This window comes from Echiichthys vipera, assembly GCF_963691815.1.
Source record: "Echiichthys vipera genome assembly, chromosome: 2".
In the NCBI taxonomy this organism is placed as follows: Eukaryota; Metazoa; Chordata; class Actinopteri; order Perciformes; family Trachinidae; genus Echiichthys; species Echiichthys vipera.
In genome coordinates this window covers 16,808,813-16,823,613 of record NC_139827.1, presented here as the reverse complement: position 1 = coordinate 16,823,613, position 14,801 = coordinate 16,808,813, and the positions used below count along the sequence as shown (strand labels likewise).

At 40.2% G+C, this 14,801-nt stretch overlaps 1 protein-coding gene across 3 annotated transcripts in view; it reads right to left on the bottom strand.

The window, feature by feature from the left end:
* atf7ip (activating transcription factor 7 interacting protein) overlaps positions 1-14,801 on the bottom strand; it is a 32,077-nt gene that overhangs the window by 11,215 nt on the left and 6,061 nt on the right. The window contains exon 1 of one of the 3 annotated variants that reach the window (XM_083928928.1): positions 3,969-4,016. The exons of the other annotated variants lie outside the window; for them this stretch is intronic. The gene's annotated coding sequence lies outside the window, so the exon portion shown is untranslated. Of the gene's footprint in view, positions 1-3,968; positions 4,017-14,801 lie in introns of those variants that run through there. 3 annotated transcript variants of the gene reach the window in all.

The following is a 14,801-nucleotide window of genomic DNA, read 5'->3' as shown; positions in this document are numbered from 1 at the left end:
TATCCACATTTATCGAGAATTGACTGACCACCCATCTGGAGACAAAAGGCTAATGTATATCAATGATATGATTCCTGAGAATGTTGCTTCATCTCATTACTACAGTCTTACTCTTCTATGCTAACAAATCTTGAAACAAGATATTTTTCCTGTGTATGTCATGTTTAAGCAAATAAAATGTAATAATTATGTAATTTTAAATATTTTATACAAAATCGAGGCGTAATAATTTGATACAGTTAATACCCGTTCCAATTCAGCATTATACTATTAGCAAAAAGTTGAATTCAAAACTAAAATCAATGTACAAAAATATTTCTCAGCTGACTAATAAGCCAATTGCAGGCAAGTCAGCAGACTATGAGAACCCATTAGTCATGTGACATGCTAACCAATCACACAAAAGGTAAAGAAAAAAAAGTCATATTAGAATTTATTTCTTGTTTGTCTTTTGTTGTTAACCATCTGAAATGAGGCATGATATCCACTCCACAGACTGGATTACTGCTGTACACATACTTTAAAATAATATTAATTGAAAAGAGATATGTCAGCATAGTTGCATTCAATTTAGCCTGAGAAAAGCAGCAGTCAAAAAGTCAGCATGAATAAATAACAAAAAACACAAATTAAGAGCGGTGGAAGTAGTGGCCACGATTACTGGTACATTTCACATTCCAATGTTATTGCACACTGCGCAGAGAAAAATATCCCCCTCCCCCACCCTGCGGCCTCATTTACTGCGCCTGGATTCAGTGCAGAAACTCAAAATGGCCGTCAGCTCTGCTGTTTGTGTTTGCTGCCAGACTGAGCTCTCAGTAGCTAGCTGAACTGGATTCTCTATCAGAGATATCAGGTGGCTGCACCACTCTGCTTAATAACAATTTCCTGTTCAGCCTGATGCTTCAGAAAGTTGGCAAAGTAGACAATATATAGAATATTTAGATATTATAACAAAAATGTTACATAAGCTTAAAGTATGTCAAATTATTAAAATGTTTATTTTTCCATTTGTTCAACCCTTAAACATCTATAATAACTGCTACAGCTAATCCTCGGCCACTTTTCATTGCACTGGGTACTCTTACAAAAGAAACGGTTCTGGATTTAGTCATGTTCTGTCATGGTGTATACATTATATGCACAATAACTATAAAACCACTGTGAGAATAAGAACTACCGGTAATTCTTATTTCAAGCTTATAAAAAAGCTCATCAGCCCATGTGCAGAAGCAGGGCTATCTGCAGCTACGTCAGTGAGTGCACTGCTGAACGTGACTCTGAGAAATGCAGAAAACAATCATTACACGTGTCGATTGAGTGTGCACATGCTGGGTGTGGCATTTACTGCGCACCTCAAGCTAGGTCATTAAAAGCTACAGAAGTTTTAAATAAGAAAAACACATACTTAAATCACGAACAGCATATATACACATGCAGATTCATGCTTAAACTCTGGGGAAAGGTTGATAAATTACAGGAATATTAACTTCCAAATTGTAGTCCTAGCACCAGACAATGTCTCTGACGTGAAAGTGCATGTGTCTGAATTTACATCCCATGCTGTTTTAGACACGTCACACTTGTTTCCTGAGATACTATCCACTGACTGCTAACATATAACATTAAGTAGACTTCCATTATTTCTCTCTTTTCTTTTTATAAACATCATGCATCTTGTGTCAAATTTATCTCCCTCAGGATTGCGTGTAACTGGAGTCCATGGAGGGGGGGGGACTTACACAACTTCCAGCACATTTTAATAATTCATTTTAAGATCATTTGATTATTTCCTGTCTAGATTTTGTTACGTCTTCGATAACTACGCTATCATACTCTAGAAGAATTTTCTCATGTCTTCATGTGACGCTGGAGGCATCAACAACAGGAGACAAGGAGAGATGTCCAACGTCTCATTTTGACAACTGCTTTTTTCTCAACCTGCTTGTTGTTGTTGTTTCGGGACTTTGCCTCTCGAACCCACTTTCAGCCATTGTGACTAGCCATTGAGTTGCTGGTTGAATGTCACAGTAACTCTGTCAAACCAGACACAAGTCTCTCTAATTTGGAGAACAGGGTGCCTAGGGAGTCAGTCCTGCAGCGGGAGGACTAATGTTTAAGCCTCCAAGACACCAAGCAAACAACAAACTTTGCTTTCCTACCTCCCAGTTAAGAGGAACATTAAACCTTTTCTCTTTCAGGACAAACATTATTTAAATGTGGAAGATGCAACTGTTTCTCAGAAAAATTACATAATGCTCATTCAATTTTACCCAACATGATTAAAAGCTGTTTAGACAATAGGAAAGTTGATCACAAAGTACAAGTCACTTCGGGTAGGGATCGTACAGTACATCGACACGCATGTGCAACTTGCCAAAACATGTTGGCTTCACAAGAACAGCATCCAGACTGTGATACATATAATTTATTCCTGATACCAGTTATTCCTAGGTATGAACCTAACTGACAAACCAGACTAGTGCTGGTACAATTGAAAGCATGTTTTAACAGAGCAGTATCTGACAGACGGATGATGAACAATTTCCAAACCTTTGTTTATTGTATCTTGCTGAGCTCTGGCTACACCAACTTGTAAAAATGCATCATTGTGCTTAATTAAAAAACTGGAACATATTCCTCAACACACAAACAGTATGTGAGTGAACCAAAGTGTGTGTTGAACAAATAAAGAGCAAGAAGCAAATTCAATGAAGGCATCCACACTCACAGGCTGCATCAGCTGCCGGCGCAAGCAGGACCCACTTAGGCTAAAAAAGAAAATTTCAAGCACCCATTTGTAGGTGCACCATGATTACAACATGTAAAATGCTTCTACACTTAGTTTGTGTTGGAGATGTTGAAAGTATTCCCAAATCCAGTGCTACCAAAACAAGAGAGTCCATTGAACTACACATCACCATATGACCCCTGCCATGAGGCCCTATTGAAAAAAGAATTGTGGTAGCAATAGCACTGATATCTGAATGAATGCAGTCTTGTGGGTTTTCTGTGCAGGCAGATAGTGCTGCATAAAGATATATCATTAAAAAACATGAATTGCCACCTTGACTAGAGACCATCTTGCTATGGGATCACACAAGCTGCAACGCCAAATTGGGCCAGGGCTGTAAAGTCGGGGAAGGGTAAATGGCGTCTTCCTTACTTCCGGCACCCTTGCTCGGACTACACCAACCTTCAAACCCAACCTTGACTTTAATCTTAAAACACACCTGTAAAGTTTTGTGACTGCATCTTGCACAGTTGCGATGCTACTGTGGTGATAAATATCAAGCATCAGGCAGATGAACAGAAATTCAAACACCTGGTAAAATGCTCAAAACCGCCTCTGTAGTCATTTCCGCTAAAGCAGGTGTCTCCATGATCACATTTTTTCGTGATGACACGCCCACAGACTCACAATGTGAAAACAATCACTGTCGCGGCTGGTTATGATTGTTAGCTATGGAGATGCTTAACACCCATGTGATAGACCAAATATCGCTAAACTACAAATGCGTTGATAGTGCTAAAAATACATAAACGTACAGTGACTTGTGTGTATGGACACAGAACATGCATGACTCTAGTTAAGAACTTCCGTTACTGAGCCCAAAGATGTGAGTGCGACCCGGAATAAACAATGTTTAAAAATAACATGCTTACTCCTGGTGTTGCGCACAGTGTTGAAGGTAACAAAATGTCTCTACTGACGTAGAAAATGTGTGAAAATTTACAGCAGACTCCCTGACATGTAAAGAATGTCTGAAAATGAGGTTTCCTGTTAAAAAAACCCACAACAAACCTAAACAACAAGCAAAACTCTGCCTTCTTTAACTAGCATAGCAGCACTACAGTATCAAAGGCTAACCTTCAGAACAGTGTGATGGTGCAATGACAAAAATACAGTTAGATTTAAATGACAGAGAGGAATATCAAGCATGCTTAAAAAACAAAGAAATATCAACCTTTAGCCTTTAGCAGGATGTGTGGGATTGAGGCCTTCCATGTATTTGTTGATTGTGGGAGCAGACTGAGGCCAGCAGGAGAACATAAAAGAAAGGAGGAGGGGCTCACTTAGGACTAGTCCATCTTGTTCCTTGCGGGGGTATGTACTATAAAGGGTATGTGGTCTACATGAGCCTATAATGGATATTAATTAAGCCCTTTAAAAAGTGAAAGTCAGTCACAGAGCAGACTACCAGAAAGCAAAAAACAAAATTAAATACACATTTTTTTTGTCTCTGATGGCACCTTAAGTGCATGATATATTTGTTGGTATGATAAATACATAAAAGTCTGATCTGGTGTCTAAAACATTTTCAAGTACAGCGTGAGGATTATCAGTACAAACCCTAGCTAGCAGCGCACAGACAGAGGGGAAGTACACTGCACAGACTGTCGCTTAGCAACACCCATCCCCCAACTCTAGCACAAACTAGTCCACGGTATGGAAATCTACAGCCAGCACGGACTAAACCATTCTGACAGAGGACAGGGGGGAGTCTCCTTTCTTAAATAACACCATAAGCAAATAAAGGTTAATAATACAAAAGAAAGGTCAAGGACAACACTGTAACACACAGATACACTACCTAAATACAGTATTTGACATTTATAGCCATTCTGTGTATGTTGAGGGTTAAAATGTGAAGAAACAATCCCTCATTTCCCTGTAAATGTATTAAGATGGCTTCTGGTGCTACAATAGTTTATTTCCATCATAGACAAACAAACACAATAAGAAAGCCTCACATAGCTGTAAATAAAATCTTTCGGTGAAGTGTTTTTTGCCTTCCCTGGCCTTTGACAGATTTTGTCTGAACCTTGTACATATGAACGGGTCACTCGAGGTACTATGTGAAATAAACTGAGCACTTGCTGCGGCTGAGCTGAGTACCACGTTAGCCTCAGTCTTCTACTATTCCTCTAATGACCCAACCACAGTGGGCCAGAGCTTACTCAGTCAGGATGAAATACAATCTCACATATCAGCTCTCTTATAGATCATGCTAAAGGCTAACAAGATTCTGCTGTTAGTTCAACTGCAGACATAAAATAAAATCGAATGGGAAGGCTAATTAATATTAGTATATGTTTTGTCTGACATAAGGTCAGTTATCAGGCTTTGCTAGAATACATTTGACAGTTATCATATATTAAAACACTAGCTAACTATAATAGTTAAACCCAACACTGAAAACGCTATCAAGGATCCCATTGGCTGTGATGGCTGTTCTTCTTCATGGTGAGCTAAGCCACTGTATCTCAGCAGTTTCCATTAATAATGAAGGAACATCCATGGCATTTACGGTTTTGCAATTTGCTCTGATGTCTGATTCGTTAAAAAACAGCACAAAACCACATCCTCTATTATCGTCAAGAACTATCCCTGCTACACATCCAAGCTTTTCCTATGAATATCTCTTGCTCTTAGGCCTATCTGTGTTAATAATGTCAAATCAATTCTAGAAAACCTCTCATTATGTGTGCCGTCAAACAATAACGGATAAAACAAATAGCAATCAAATGAGGCCACTTTAACATGACAAAGCAGAACAACATGCACTTTAGTCAGGGCCTAGCTAGCGGCGCACAGCCAGCGCTAAATTGCACACCCACAGCACACTGGACAGCTGCGCACCCCCCCCCCCCCCCCCCCCCCCTCTCTCTCTCTCTCTCTCTCTCTCTCTCACTCTCTCTCACACACACAGACACACACACACACACACACACACACACACATACTCTCTTTTGCTCTCAGTCTCCAAGTCAAAGATGGACTGAACCATTTCTGGTGGAGGGGGAAGTGGGGAGTGGGGGTGGGGCGTTCAAAACAAAAGAGATGAGGATCAAGTATTCAAGTAATCGAACAGTCACAGTGCTGTTAAAGATTTGCTAAATGAGAGTAAAGAGTTTTATATTCTCGGGTTTTCACAAAAATAAAATACTGCCGCAAGTTTTTTAGCTACGATTTTTTATGCAATTCCTTCAAACTAGTCAACGTGCCAAATAAGCACTTTGCATTAAATATACCATATGTATACACAAATAAAACTACTTATCATTGTGAGCCACAATGACCGCATTGGATATTGAAAGATAATATCAGTAAAAACACACCAAGTATTTTTTTAAGCATTCTTCATTTACAAGCAAGAAATGTCGCTTTTTAGCCACAAAGTGCCATGCTAGCTGTGCAGAGCGAGAAATTAGAGCACAGCTGATAGAGGCAGCTTGACACAAGCAGCCTCTATTCTCCCAGCCTGCTGTTAAACAGACTGAACCATTTCAACACGGGGGTGGTTGTTTACTCAAGAGGAACAAAGGACACCCACTTAAAAACTGAAAACTATACTCTGTGCATTAATGCATTAATGCTTCTACTATTGACGTTTTCACCAGTGGATTTTTCATAAAATAGTCTATTTTAAATAATTTCCTGATTTGACTTTAAGACTGATAAAAGTTAAGGGTGTCGTTGAAGAGGTAGTAGACTAGAAATGTAATGAGTAATAACAATGAAGTTTCATTTTCAACCTTCACCTAAGTTGATCAAATGCTCTGTTGTGAGAGGAAACAAAACCTGGCTGTTCGTCTTTTTAACCACCCCCCTCCCTTCTGTTACTGCAGAAACACAAAATGGCCACCAGCGCTGCTGCGAGCAGCATGCTGAGCACAGGCTTGAGCAGAGCCTATAACAAACTCCGCCTCCTAAAAAAAGTACGGTATCTGCAGGAATCTCCATAATGATACATGGATCTTGGGGGACAACTTACCAAAAACTTCTAAAACAGCAAATGTGATTTCATGATTTAAAATAATGCTATCTCTTTGTGTCATTGTAATCACCTCTAAATCCTGGTTAGAGTTTCACTGTTGTTGCAAAGAGCCCATTTGTCTTTAAATTGGCAGTTATCTTAGAGTAGACATTTTCTGTGGAGGCTAAATACTGAGTGGGGAAAAAAAGATGTCAGCCAGTGAGAGCAGAGCCTGCATTCCAACATTACCGCGCACAGTGCGCAGTCTTCCCCTCCCCCACCCTCACTGCCTGCATCTGGATTCACTGAAACTCAAAATGGCCACCTGGTCTGCTGTGCGCAGCCATAAAGAGCCCTGAGAGGCTGCTATATGTAGGACAACATGTTATCAACTTGCGGCAGCACCACATCATCAAAATTACTACCTATGTGCATCATTTTCAACAAGACATTTCATTTCATCTGAAACCAAAATATTTAGCCTTATGAAATAAAAGCAAATTTCGCACTATTCTACAAATGCAGGTAGCCTGCTCGGCTTCGTCCTATTTGAACAGTTTGCAAAGAACTGAAGCAACTCATACATCACATTATATAACTGTATACGCTGTTAAAATGCTGTTTGTGTTTGAACACCTTCTATTTTATTATTATTATGGCTTATTTCACTTGTATATAATCTATACAGACTGTTCCCCGAGACATGCTCAAAAACATGATTATAGCCGGAGTAAGTCTCCATGACATCTACTTAAGATTCCTAGGTCCAACCACATGCAAGTCAGGTGGAAACTCAGCAGTATTGCCCATAGGTGTGAAATAAAGCTGCAACAATTAGTCTGACTGATTAGTCTATTGACAGAGAAATAATCGCCAACTTAAGTCATTTTTCATTCACAAATCGTAGGAAATGTTCTTTTCAGCCTCTCAAATATGGAGATTCCCAGCTATTCTCTGTTTTGTATCATGTTAAACTGAATATCCTTTGGTTTTGACTGACAAAACAAGGTTTTTGAAGAAATCACCTTGAACTCTAGTTGTTAGCTCTGTGACTGACATCCTGTATAAGGGAATTCCTGCCCGACACGCAATGCATGCAAGGAGAGGCTCCAGTCTCCAGGGTAAGAGGTATAAGCCAGAGAGTGCGTTGAAAGATGCACAATCTGAAATCCCACAAGCAGCGTGAGCAACTTATTTAAAACTGTTCAATGATTAAATATATGCGGTTAAAATTTTAATAAAAAAGGGAAATTTTGTTGTTATTAGGATTTAACTGTGATTATACATTCCAGATATGCCCGCGGGTGTCCACAGTGGAGGCTATCTGAGCCTGTAGCACTATCATCAACAATTCATACACAAACAAATAAAGTGAACGGCCTGTCAAAGTAAATGTTAATCATACATTTGAATGCCCTGGTGAAGTGGAATTCCTTCTATTTAATTTGCTCACATTGCACTTCATATCAATCCTACTTATGGCTTGTGTCTTATACGTGCCATCTACCACCTACTGCTGAGACTTTGAGTTATTCTAAGCAGCAGCTGATTATTGATCTTTCCTGTGACATTGCTTCATGTCTGTCTGTTTGTATCCCACTTTCCATCCATTCAAGGTAGGTATTTTCCCTTCCAATGTTAAACATATTAACATTAACAACATATTATTCCTTTTTTTGATTCCAATAAGGACACCAATTCATTTCAGCAGCTAATCTGTTGCCTCTAGGCCACTGTTAGATGTTAGATTCTGTGAAATCTGATAGTGTTTTAGTAGAGAAACAACAAATGGACAGAGAATAAGGGTGAACAATTCAAACATGCCCAAATATACCCATCAAAGGAAAGTTATGTTATTCTCAAAACATTGTTAACCTGTTCAGCAACAGTGTAAAAGCGCAACTTCTTGGCCTATGATTGGCCAAACATTGTACGCGTGGAGTCTTTAGGGTTTTGCTTTTCTTTGTATAAATGGAGACTAGCATGAGCTGGGCAGAAGGAAAAGAGGGAAGAAAAATAGGGAGGGGGTGGGCAGAACCAGGAGTTCTCATGTGAACCAAGCAAGCACATGGGGACTATTCTTTAGCCATGCGCTGCTGAGGAAAGCACATGTCATGGCTACAAAAAAAGCCAATGACTGTTGATTGGCAGACCACAGAATAAATAAAAAACACCAGGTGTTAAATTAAAGCAACCTACGATCCCTGAAACAAATATTAATTAAAAACTTTTTGGTTGATTGCAGAACTGATAAATCTTCATGCAGTTGTTCCCTCCTTTTTCTGATAAACCTCTGACAACTTAAAGGCAATCTTTAGAATAACAGTATCAGATCGCATAAGCTATAGCTAGCACCACACAGTCATGCACTCCACAGCTTTACAAAGAGCGTTAACCACCCCTCCCCCACACCAGCCGTCTGCTTCAGTCTGGAGCTTTACAGCCTCCCATGGACCGAACCATTGCAGCAAAGGGGGTTCCTCCAACAAGGGAGGGAGCTAGAGAGGTGAATGACAAAACCAAGCTCCCTTAACAATTCGTATTCTGTGATTAGAAGTTCAAAACTAAATTAGCCTGTGTGAAGGAGAGAAAAAACAACAATTATAGTTCTCCTAAATTGGTAGAAACCCCTAGCCCTGAAAGTGCAGCTTATTCTCCTTGAGCTACTCTATCAAACTGCATTTCTGTCTCTGTAGTAACAACTCATCTTTGAACTCATCGTCTCATCGTCACAACATTACACATTTCTCAAGTTTGTTACATAAAAATCAGGACAAAAATCACAGTGTTTTCTTATCCAATGCTATAAGCTGTTTCCCCCCTCTCTGTAAAAACACACATTTAAGCATGAGAAGGTAGATATGAGAAAAATGCAAATAATTTTCTGTAAAAACTGGCATGAACAGCTACTCAGCTTAATGATTTGAATTAGTCAACAAGCTAGCTACTCGACACTTTCCCTACCCCCACTCCTTTCCCTTTGATATATTGCTTGCAGTGAATGCTACAGCACAAAATGGCTGCTGCTGCTGCTGCTGCTGTACGCTGTTACAGCAGAAAGAATTCCCTTTATCATGAACATTGACTGCTTATGAATGGACCATGCTACTCTATTTAGTTGATCTGCAAGGAGTGAAATATTTTTTGATCTTGTATAGGGCTGCAGCTATGTATTATTTAATTGATTAATCGGATAAGGAATACGTATCTTAATGAAGGAGCAATAGTAAATATACAAAAGAGAAATAAGACAGCGCTCTTAAAATGAACAGCTAATTTATTTCCCTTTTAGGAAAATCTATATTTTTTTTCCTTAAATTACCTGAATGTTATTTACATAATATTATCTATCAAAAAACTAAACCCAATCCATGCATGCAAGTGTCATATTCAAGCAGTGTACGAGTTTGCCGCATCTGACTTTTGATGAGTGGAGCTCCGCGAGTGCCATATCAACTGCAGCACCTACATGTGCTGCACAGCTGCTGTGAGGTAGATCCATGTGAAAGTTGCCAAAGCCTTGTCGCCCTTGTAATGTATTACTTCACAAACCCGCAACCCATCCACTGTTAATCAGAATGTTATTTGTAGGAAACTACCCGATTGACAGGATTAACTGTAGTGCCCTGGGATATAACTGTAATCTCAGCATCACTAGCCAGAAATAAAAAGCTAACGAACTTCACCACGGTTGCATGACTAAGGGCTCACTCACGTGCCCAAGCACGTTTCACAGGTAAAGTATAGTTCGTTTGACAAGTGTGAGTGCAACCGTACCACGGCTAGGCGCGGTACGCTTGCCGGCCACAGCCCATTTGGGAGAGGTGGGGTTTTGTAAAGCAAGTTTGCACATGTACGAGCATGAGCGTGCGCACGTGTACGAGCACGAGGCCTACGGCGGTTCTGACGTCATTTTATGACAGGGGGGGCAAGTGCCCTAAAGCAAGGGGCACGGTACAGATGGACAGTTTCAGTGCACCCTAGCGACTGTCCTGCAGCTGCTCACTGCTGCGTACACAGCAACTGAGCATAAGGAGAGGAAAAATGGCGAAACACAGTAATGTAAACAATGTGTTGCAACACCTGTTTTATGGTTTAATTAAAGGCATACATGTTTTAGGAAGTGTAAAAAATATAAATTAAATTAAAAAAAAACGAATATCCAAATACCAAAACTGAAAACTAACTACCTACCCAACGAATGAACATCCTAATCGTCAGCCCTATTACTACCACTAGCTTCCAAATGATTTTTCTTACAGCATGATGCAATTTGTAGTAGGCTGGGTTCACATGTTAACAACTGCCTTTTTAAAGACCCATTCAAGCTTCAAAATTCACAACTGGGGTAATTACTGATGCATTCTATGTCGTAGAACAAAAGGTGATAATCTCTTGGGTTATTTTTGAAGCATCTAACCAATGACCCATTCATAAAAGCGTGTTCAAGACAAGGGAACCTGAAGTGCAAAGGCTATTCTTTTCATCACGCCTATCTAACACTTAGGTGGAAGCATTGATACATTGCTGCTTTACTTTCAGTTTTTGGGAGTAGGTGCCAAGGCACCACCTAACCCAAACAGAGCTTGTGTTCCTCAAGGACAAAAAAAAGCCTGCAGAGACTGGTCTATCACAATTAACAATATCGTAGTGATGCCAACTTGGACAACATACCTGGGTGTGGACCTTTCAAGAATGACTGATGCAGCAGAAGCGCATCTTATAAATGCCCCTGTACAACATCGGGAGAATTCACATTGTGGGACTCTTGTAGGATAGTCAAGCTACTTCAGGTTTAGCACACTGGCCACCTTGAATGGGGATAAGATGATTTAAAACCTTTCTAAACTTTCAAAATGTTATCAAACCAAATGGATCATCAATGATAGTTAACCAAGTAATTTTGCTTTGGTTTCGACAAAAAAATGTACTCACTGATTTAGAGACGTCTCTTTCACCATGCAAGTCAATGGGGAAAAGTCTTCTTGGACCTGATGGCGTCACTTAATGCACCTAGTATTTTTAATTCCACTGTTTGGTCACTGTGTCAAATTGGCTTCAAAGCCTGATGACTTCCTGAGGGATAGATCTGGAGTTCAACCTTTCCCACCAAACTCAACTTCTCCATTTACAACACTGGCTCCCTTTTACAACTCTATCCAGTTTCATACTTGCTAGCCTTCAGGGAAGTGATGGAACCTGCACCAGTTCCTAACTCAAAACCATGTTCAACCTCCACTCCGATGTGACGATGCACTATCACTCAGAGGGCCACTCTAGCTCTTGTTCCCATCCTATCCTATCTGTTAAAACATCAGAATGCTCCTGTTCTCATTTTTCCCCTTTCCCAAAAGAGTGCATCTTTCTACTGGTCATACAGAGCAAGAGTGACCATAGCTGGGACAGTGAACCTTATCTTTCTAGCTCTATCTATCATGGCCATATCTTGCTGTGCTAACATTTGCTTGTCAACCTACTAAAGCAAGACCAGTATGTAGGAGCAGAGATGTGACTTTAAGCGATGGACAAAAATGCATTTTATGTGACAGACAATGCAGAAACCTGCCTCAAGAACAAGCCTATTATGTTCTTGCAATACACTGCTTGCAATACCCAACGAACACAGAAGGGCAAGACCACTTTGGTACTGAAACTAAAATGAATTTGAAAGACCATAGCATAGATAGGCTCTAACGTTATCGGTTTTGCTTAATGGTCCTCGCAATTCTCCTGAGTCAGAGGCCGTGCTCCTGTGACAGACGTTCTCATTGATGCCACCATGGGCTTAGGGGCCTCACTCCCATACATGTGGGGAAGAGGAGATCACCTGCGAAAAATTGTTTTGGATACCAATTGAAAGGCTTATAATGATCTTCAGACCCTCAACTGAAAAAATATATGTGGGCATAATTTTAGACCCATTCAAGGGTATGGCAGGAGAAGGAGGGTGCGCAGTGCAAGGGTGCACAGTGCAAGGCTCCGGCAGCGACAACTCTTCTGATCAAACTTTTTGTGCATTGTCTCCGATGTTATTTCTATTGTTTTCGTTGTTTTATCTGGTAAGGCCTCCCGTGTTCACAAGAACCAAAACTGGCCACTGAGCAGCTTTCCATAGGAATGAATGGGCTGTGCTAGCCAAAGTGTGGCTTTATTTCCCCATAACAGTAATGCTTGTTGCAATAAGTGCAATAAAAAATTTTTTACATGTTACAATGTACATGTAAAAGGGGGTAACACGAGCAACCTACAATATATTCAGATGGCAAAATTCACCCTTTTTGACAGGCTAGCTCGCAACTCTTCAGTTTCCCCATCCAACTATATGAAGTTATGCTGGTGGTATATTATGCTAGCCAGAGCCCACGCAGAGTTAATTCAATTATAAATAAATGGGAGTAATAATGTGATGTCACTGTTTAAGGGATGGGGAAGAGTAGTTAATTCCAAGATTGAGGGATCGTATCAGTTTCTCGGGGGCCATTGGAGTACTTGTTTTTCCAAATCTATTTTTAAAACGCAGCGCATCTTCCTGCAGGAATTATGATGTACATCAATACAGCATACCCAACACCTAATGCTAATTCTCAATCAAAACAATCACAGTTACCATTTAAAAAAAAACTTTTATACATTGTTCGCATTCTGTTAATGATCAGTCCTGCTGTAGAAAACATGGTATCAGGTATCATCAGGTATTGCTTAGCCAGAATGCTCAGTTTTTTGTACCGGTGCCTGTTGGACTTCCACCACTCTATTGGGTTTAGCTGAGGACGAATGCATGGCTCACTGAAACAAGCTTCTATCTTGTTGACAACCATATTTTCGAACTAGTCCTCCTGAGGAGGGTGTCCAGTGCCTCTGTGCTTGCGACGCTGCGGCCCCGAATGTCACTGCTTTCCCCATCTATATCATCTGGGCTTTGGTGAGGTGAAGAGTCAGTTTCCAAAAATTAAAAGTTATTTGTGTCTCGGCTCAAGCGCAGACACATGAGGTGCTGCACATAAACAAAAAAACTCAAGCGCCATTGTTTACCAATCACATTAATTTGAAACGAGGACTATTAGAGGAATCGATCATCACATCCATCTTACCATCAGTGCGTTTACATGCACTTTAAAAATCTGATTATATTCAGGTTAAGGGCATACCCCGGTTTCTTAAACACCATAACCCAGGTAAAATAGGGGTTTTCATACTCCAGTTAACATACCTAGAGAACACCTTCAGTTCCCCGGTTATTCACCCATGTAAACATTTTTCCTGGATTATCATCAGGTTTTGTCTTTGCATGCTCCCCACTTCACGGGGGTGGGTTTTGACCCGGAAGCACCGTCGCCGAAAACAATGTGCAAACACAACAATAATAGAGCATTACCTTTAAACCAAGGGATGACTTTGCAAGGGCAAGTAACAACCAAGAAGACCCGTTTCGGTCGTAACTCTGTCGAAAAGTTGGCTTTTTGTGATTTTGACAAAGGTAAACTTGAAAAAGAAGCTGTACCCAGTCAAGCTGTATGTTTGCGGAGCATCACCTACTGTACCGGAGGTCGAGTTACTCCGTCATTTTCCCATTCAACCCCTGCTCATGTATACGAGGGGAACTTCAACAATCCGATCGTTTCCTAATCAAGGTAAGGCCATTTACGGGTTACTGATGTGCATATAAACGCACTGCATGTTACCACTAAATTTTTTATGTTGTGTTGTTTATAAGAGAACATATCCTCTTTTGGAGTTACTGGAACTAAAATCACTCAGTCCAGATGTGAGCGTACAGTTTCCCTAACATACAATGTTTAAGTACAGATGCCGGCTGTAGAGCACACAAACCCATCCATTTTAGCAGCGGAAAAAACTACTTAGCGAAGGCCAGGATTCAATGTTAATGGGGCAAGCGGGTCAGAAATCAACCTGCCCAAAGTCAATTGTACTTGCCCTTATCGAAATTTGCTTTATTTACAACCACAAAGACTAAGGTTATTTGTAATTTTAATCCTTAAAGTAAATCTTCTGTTTAACAGCTGCATGGTATGGTAATCA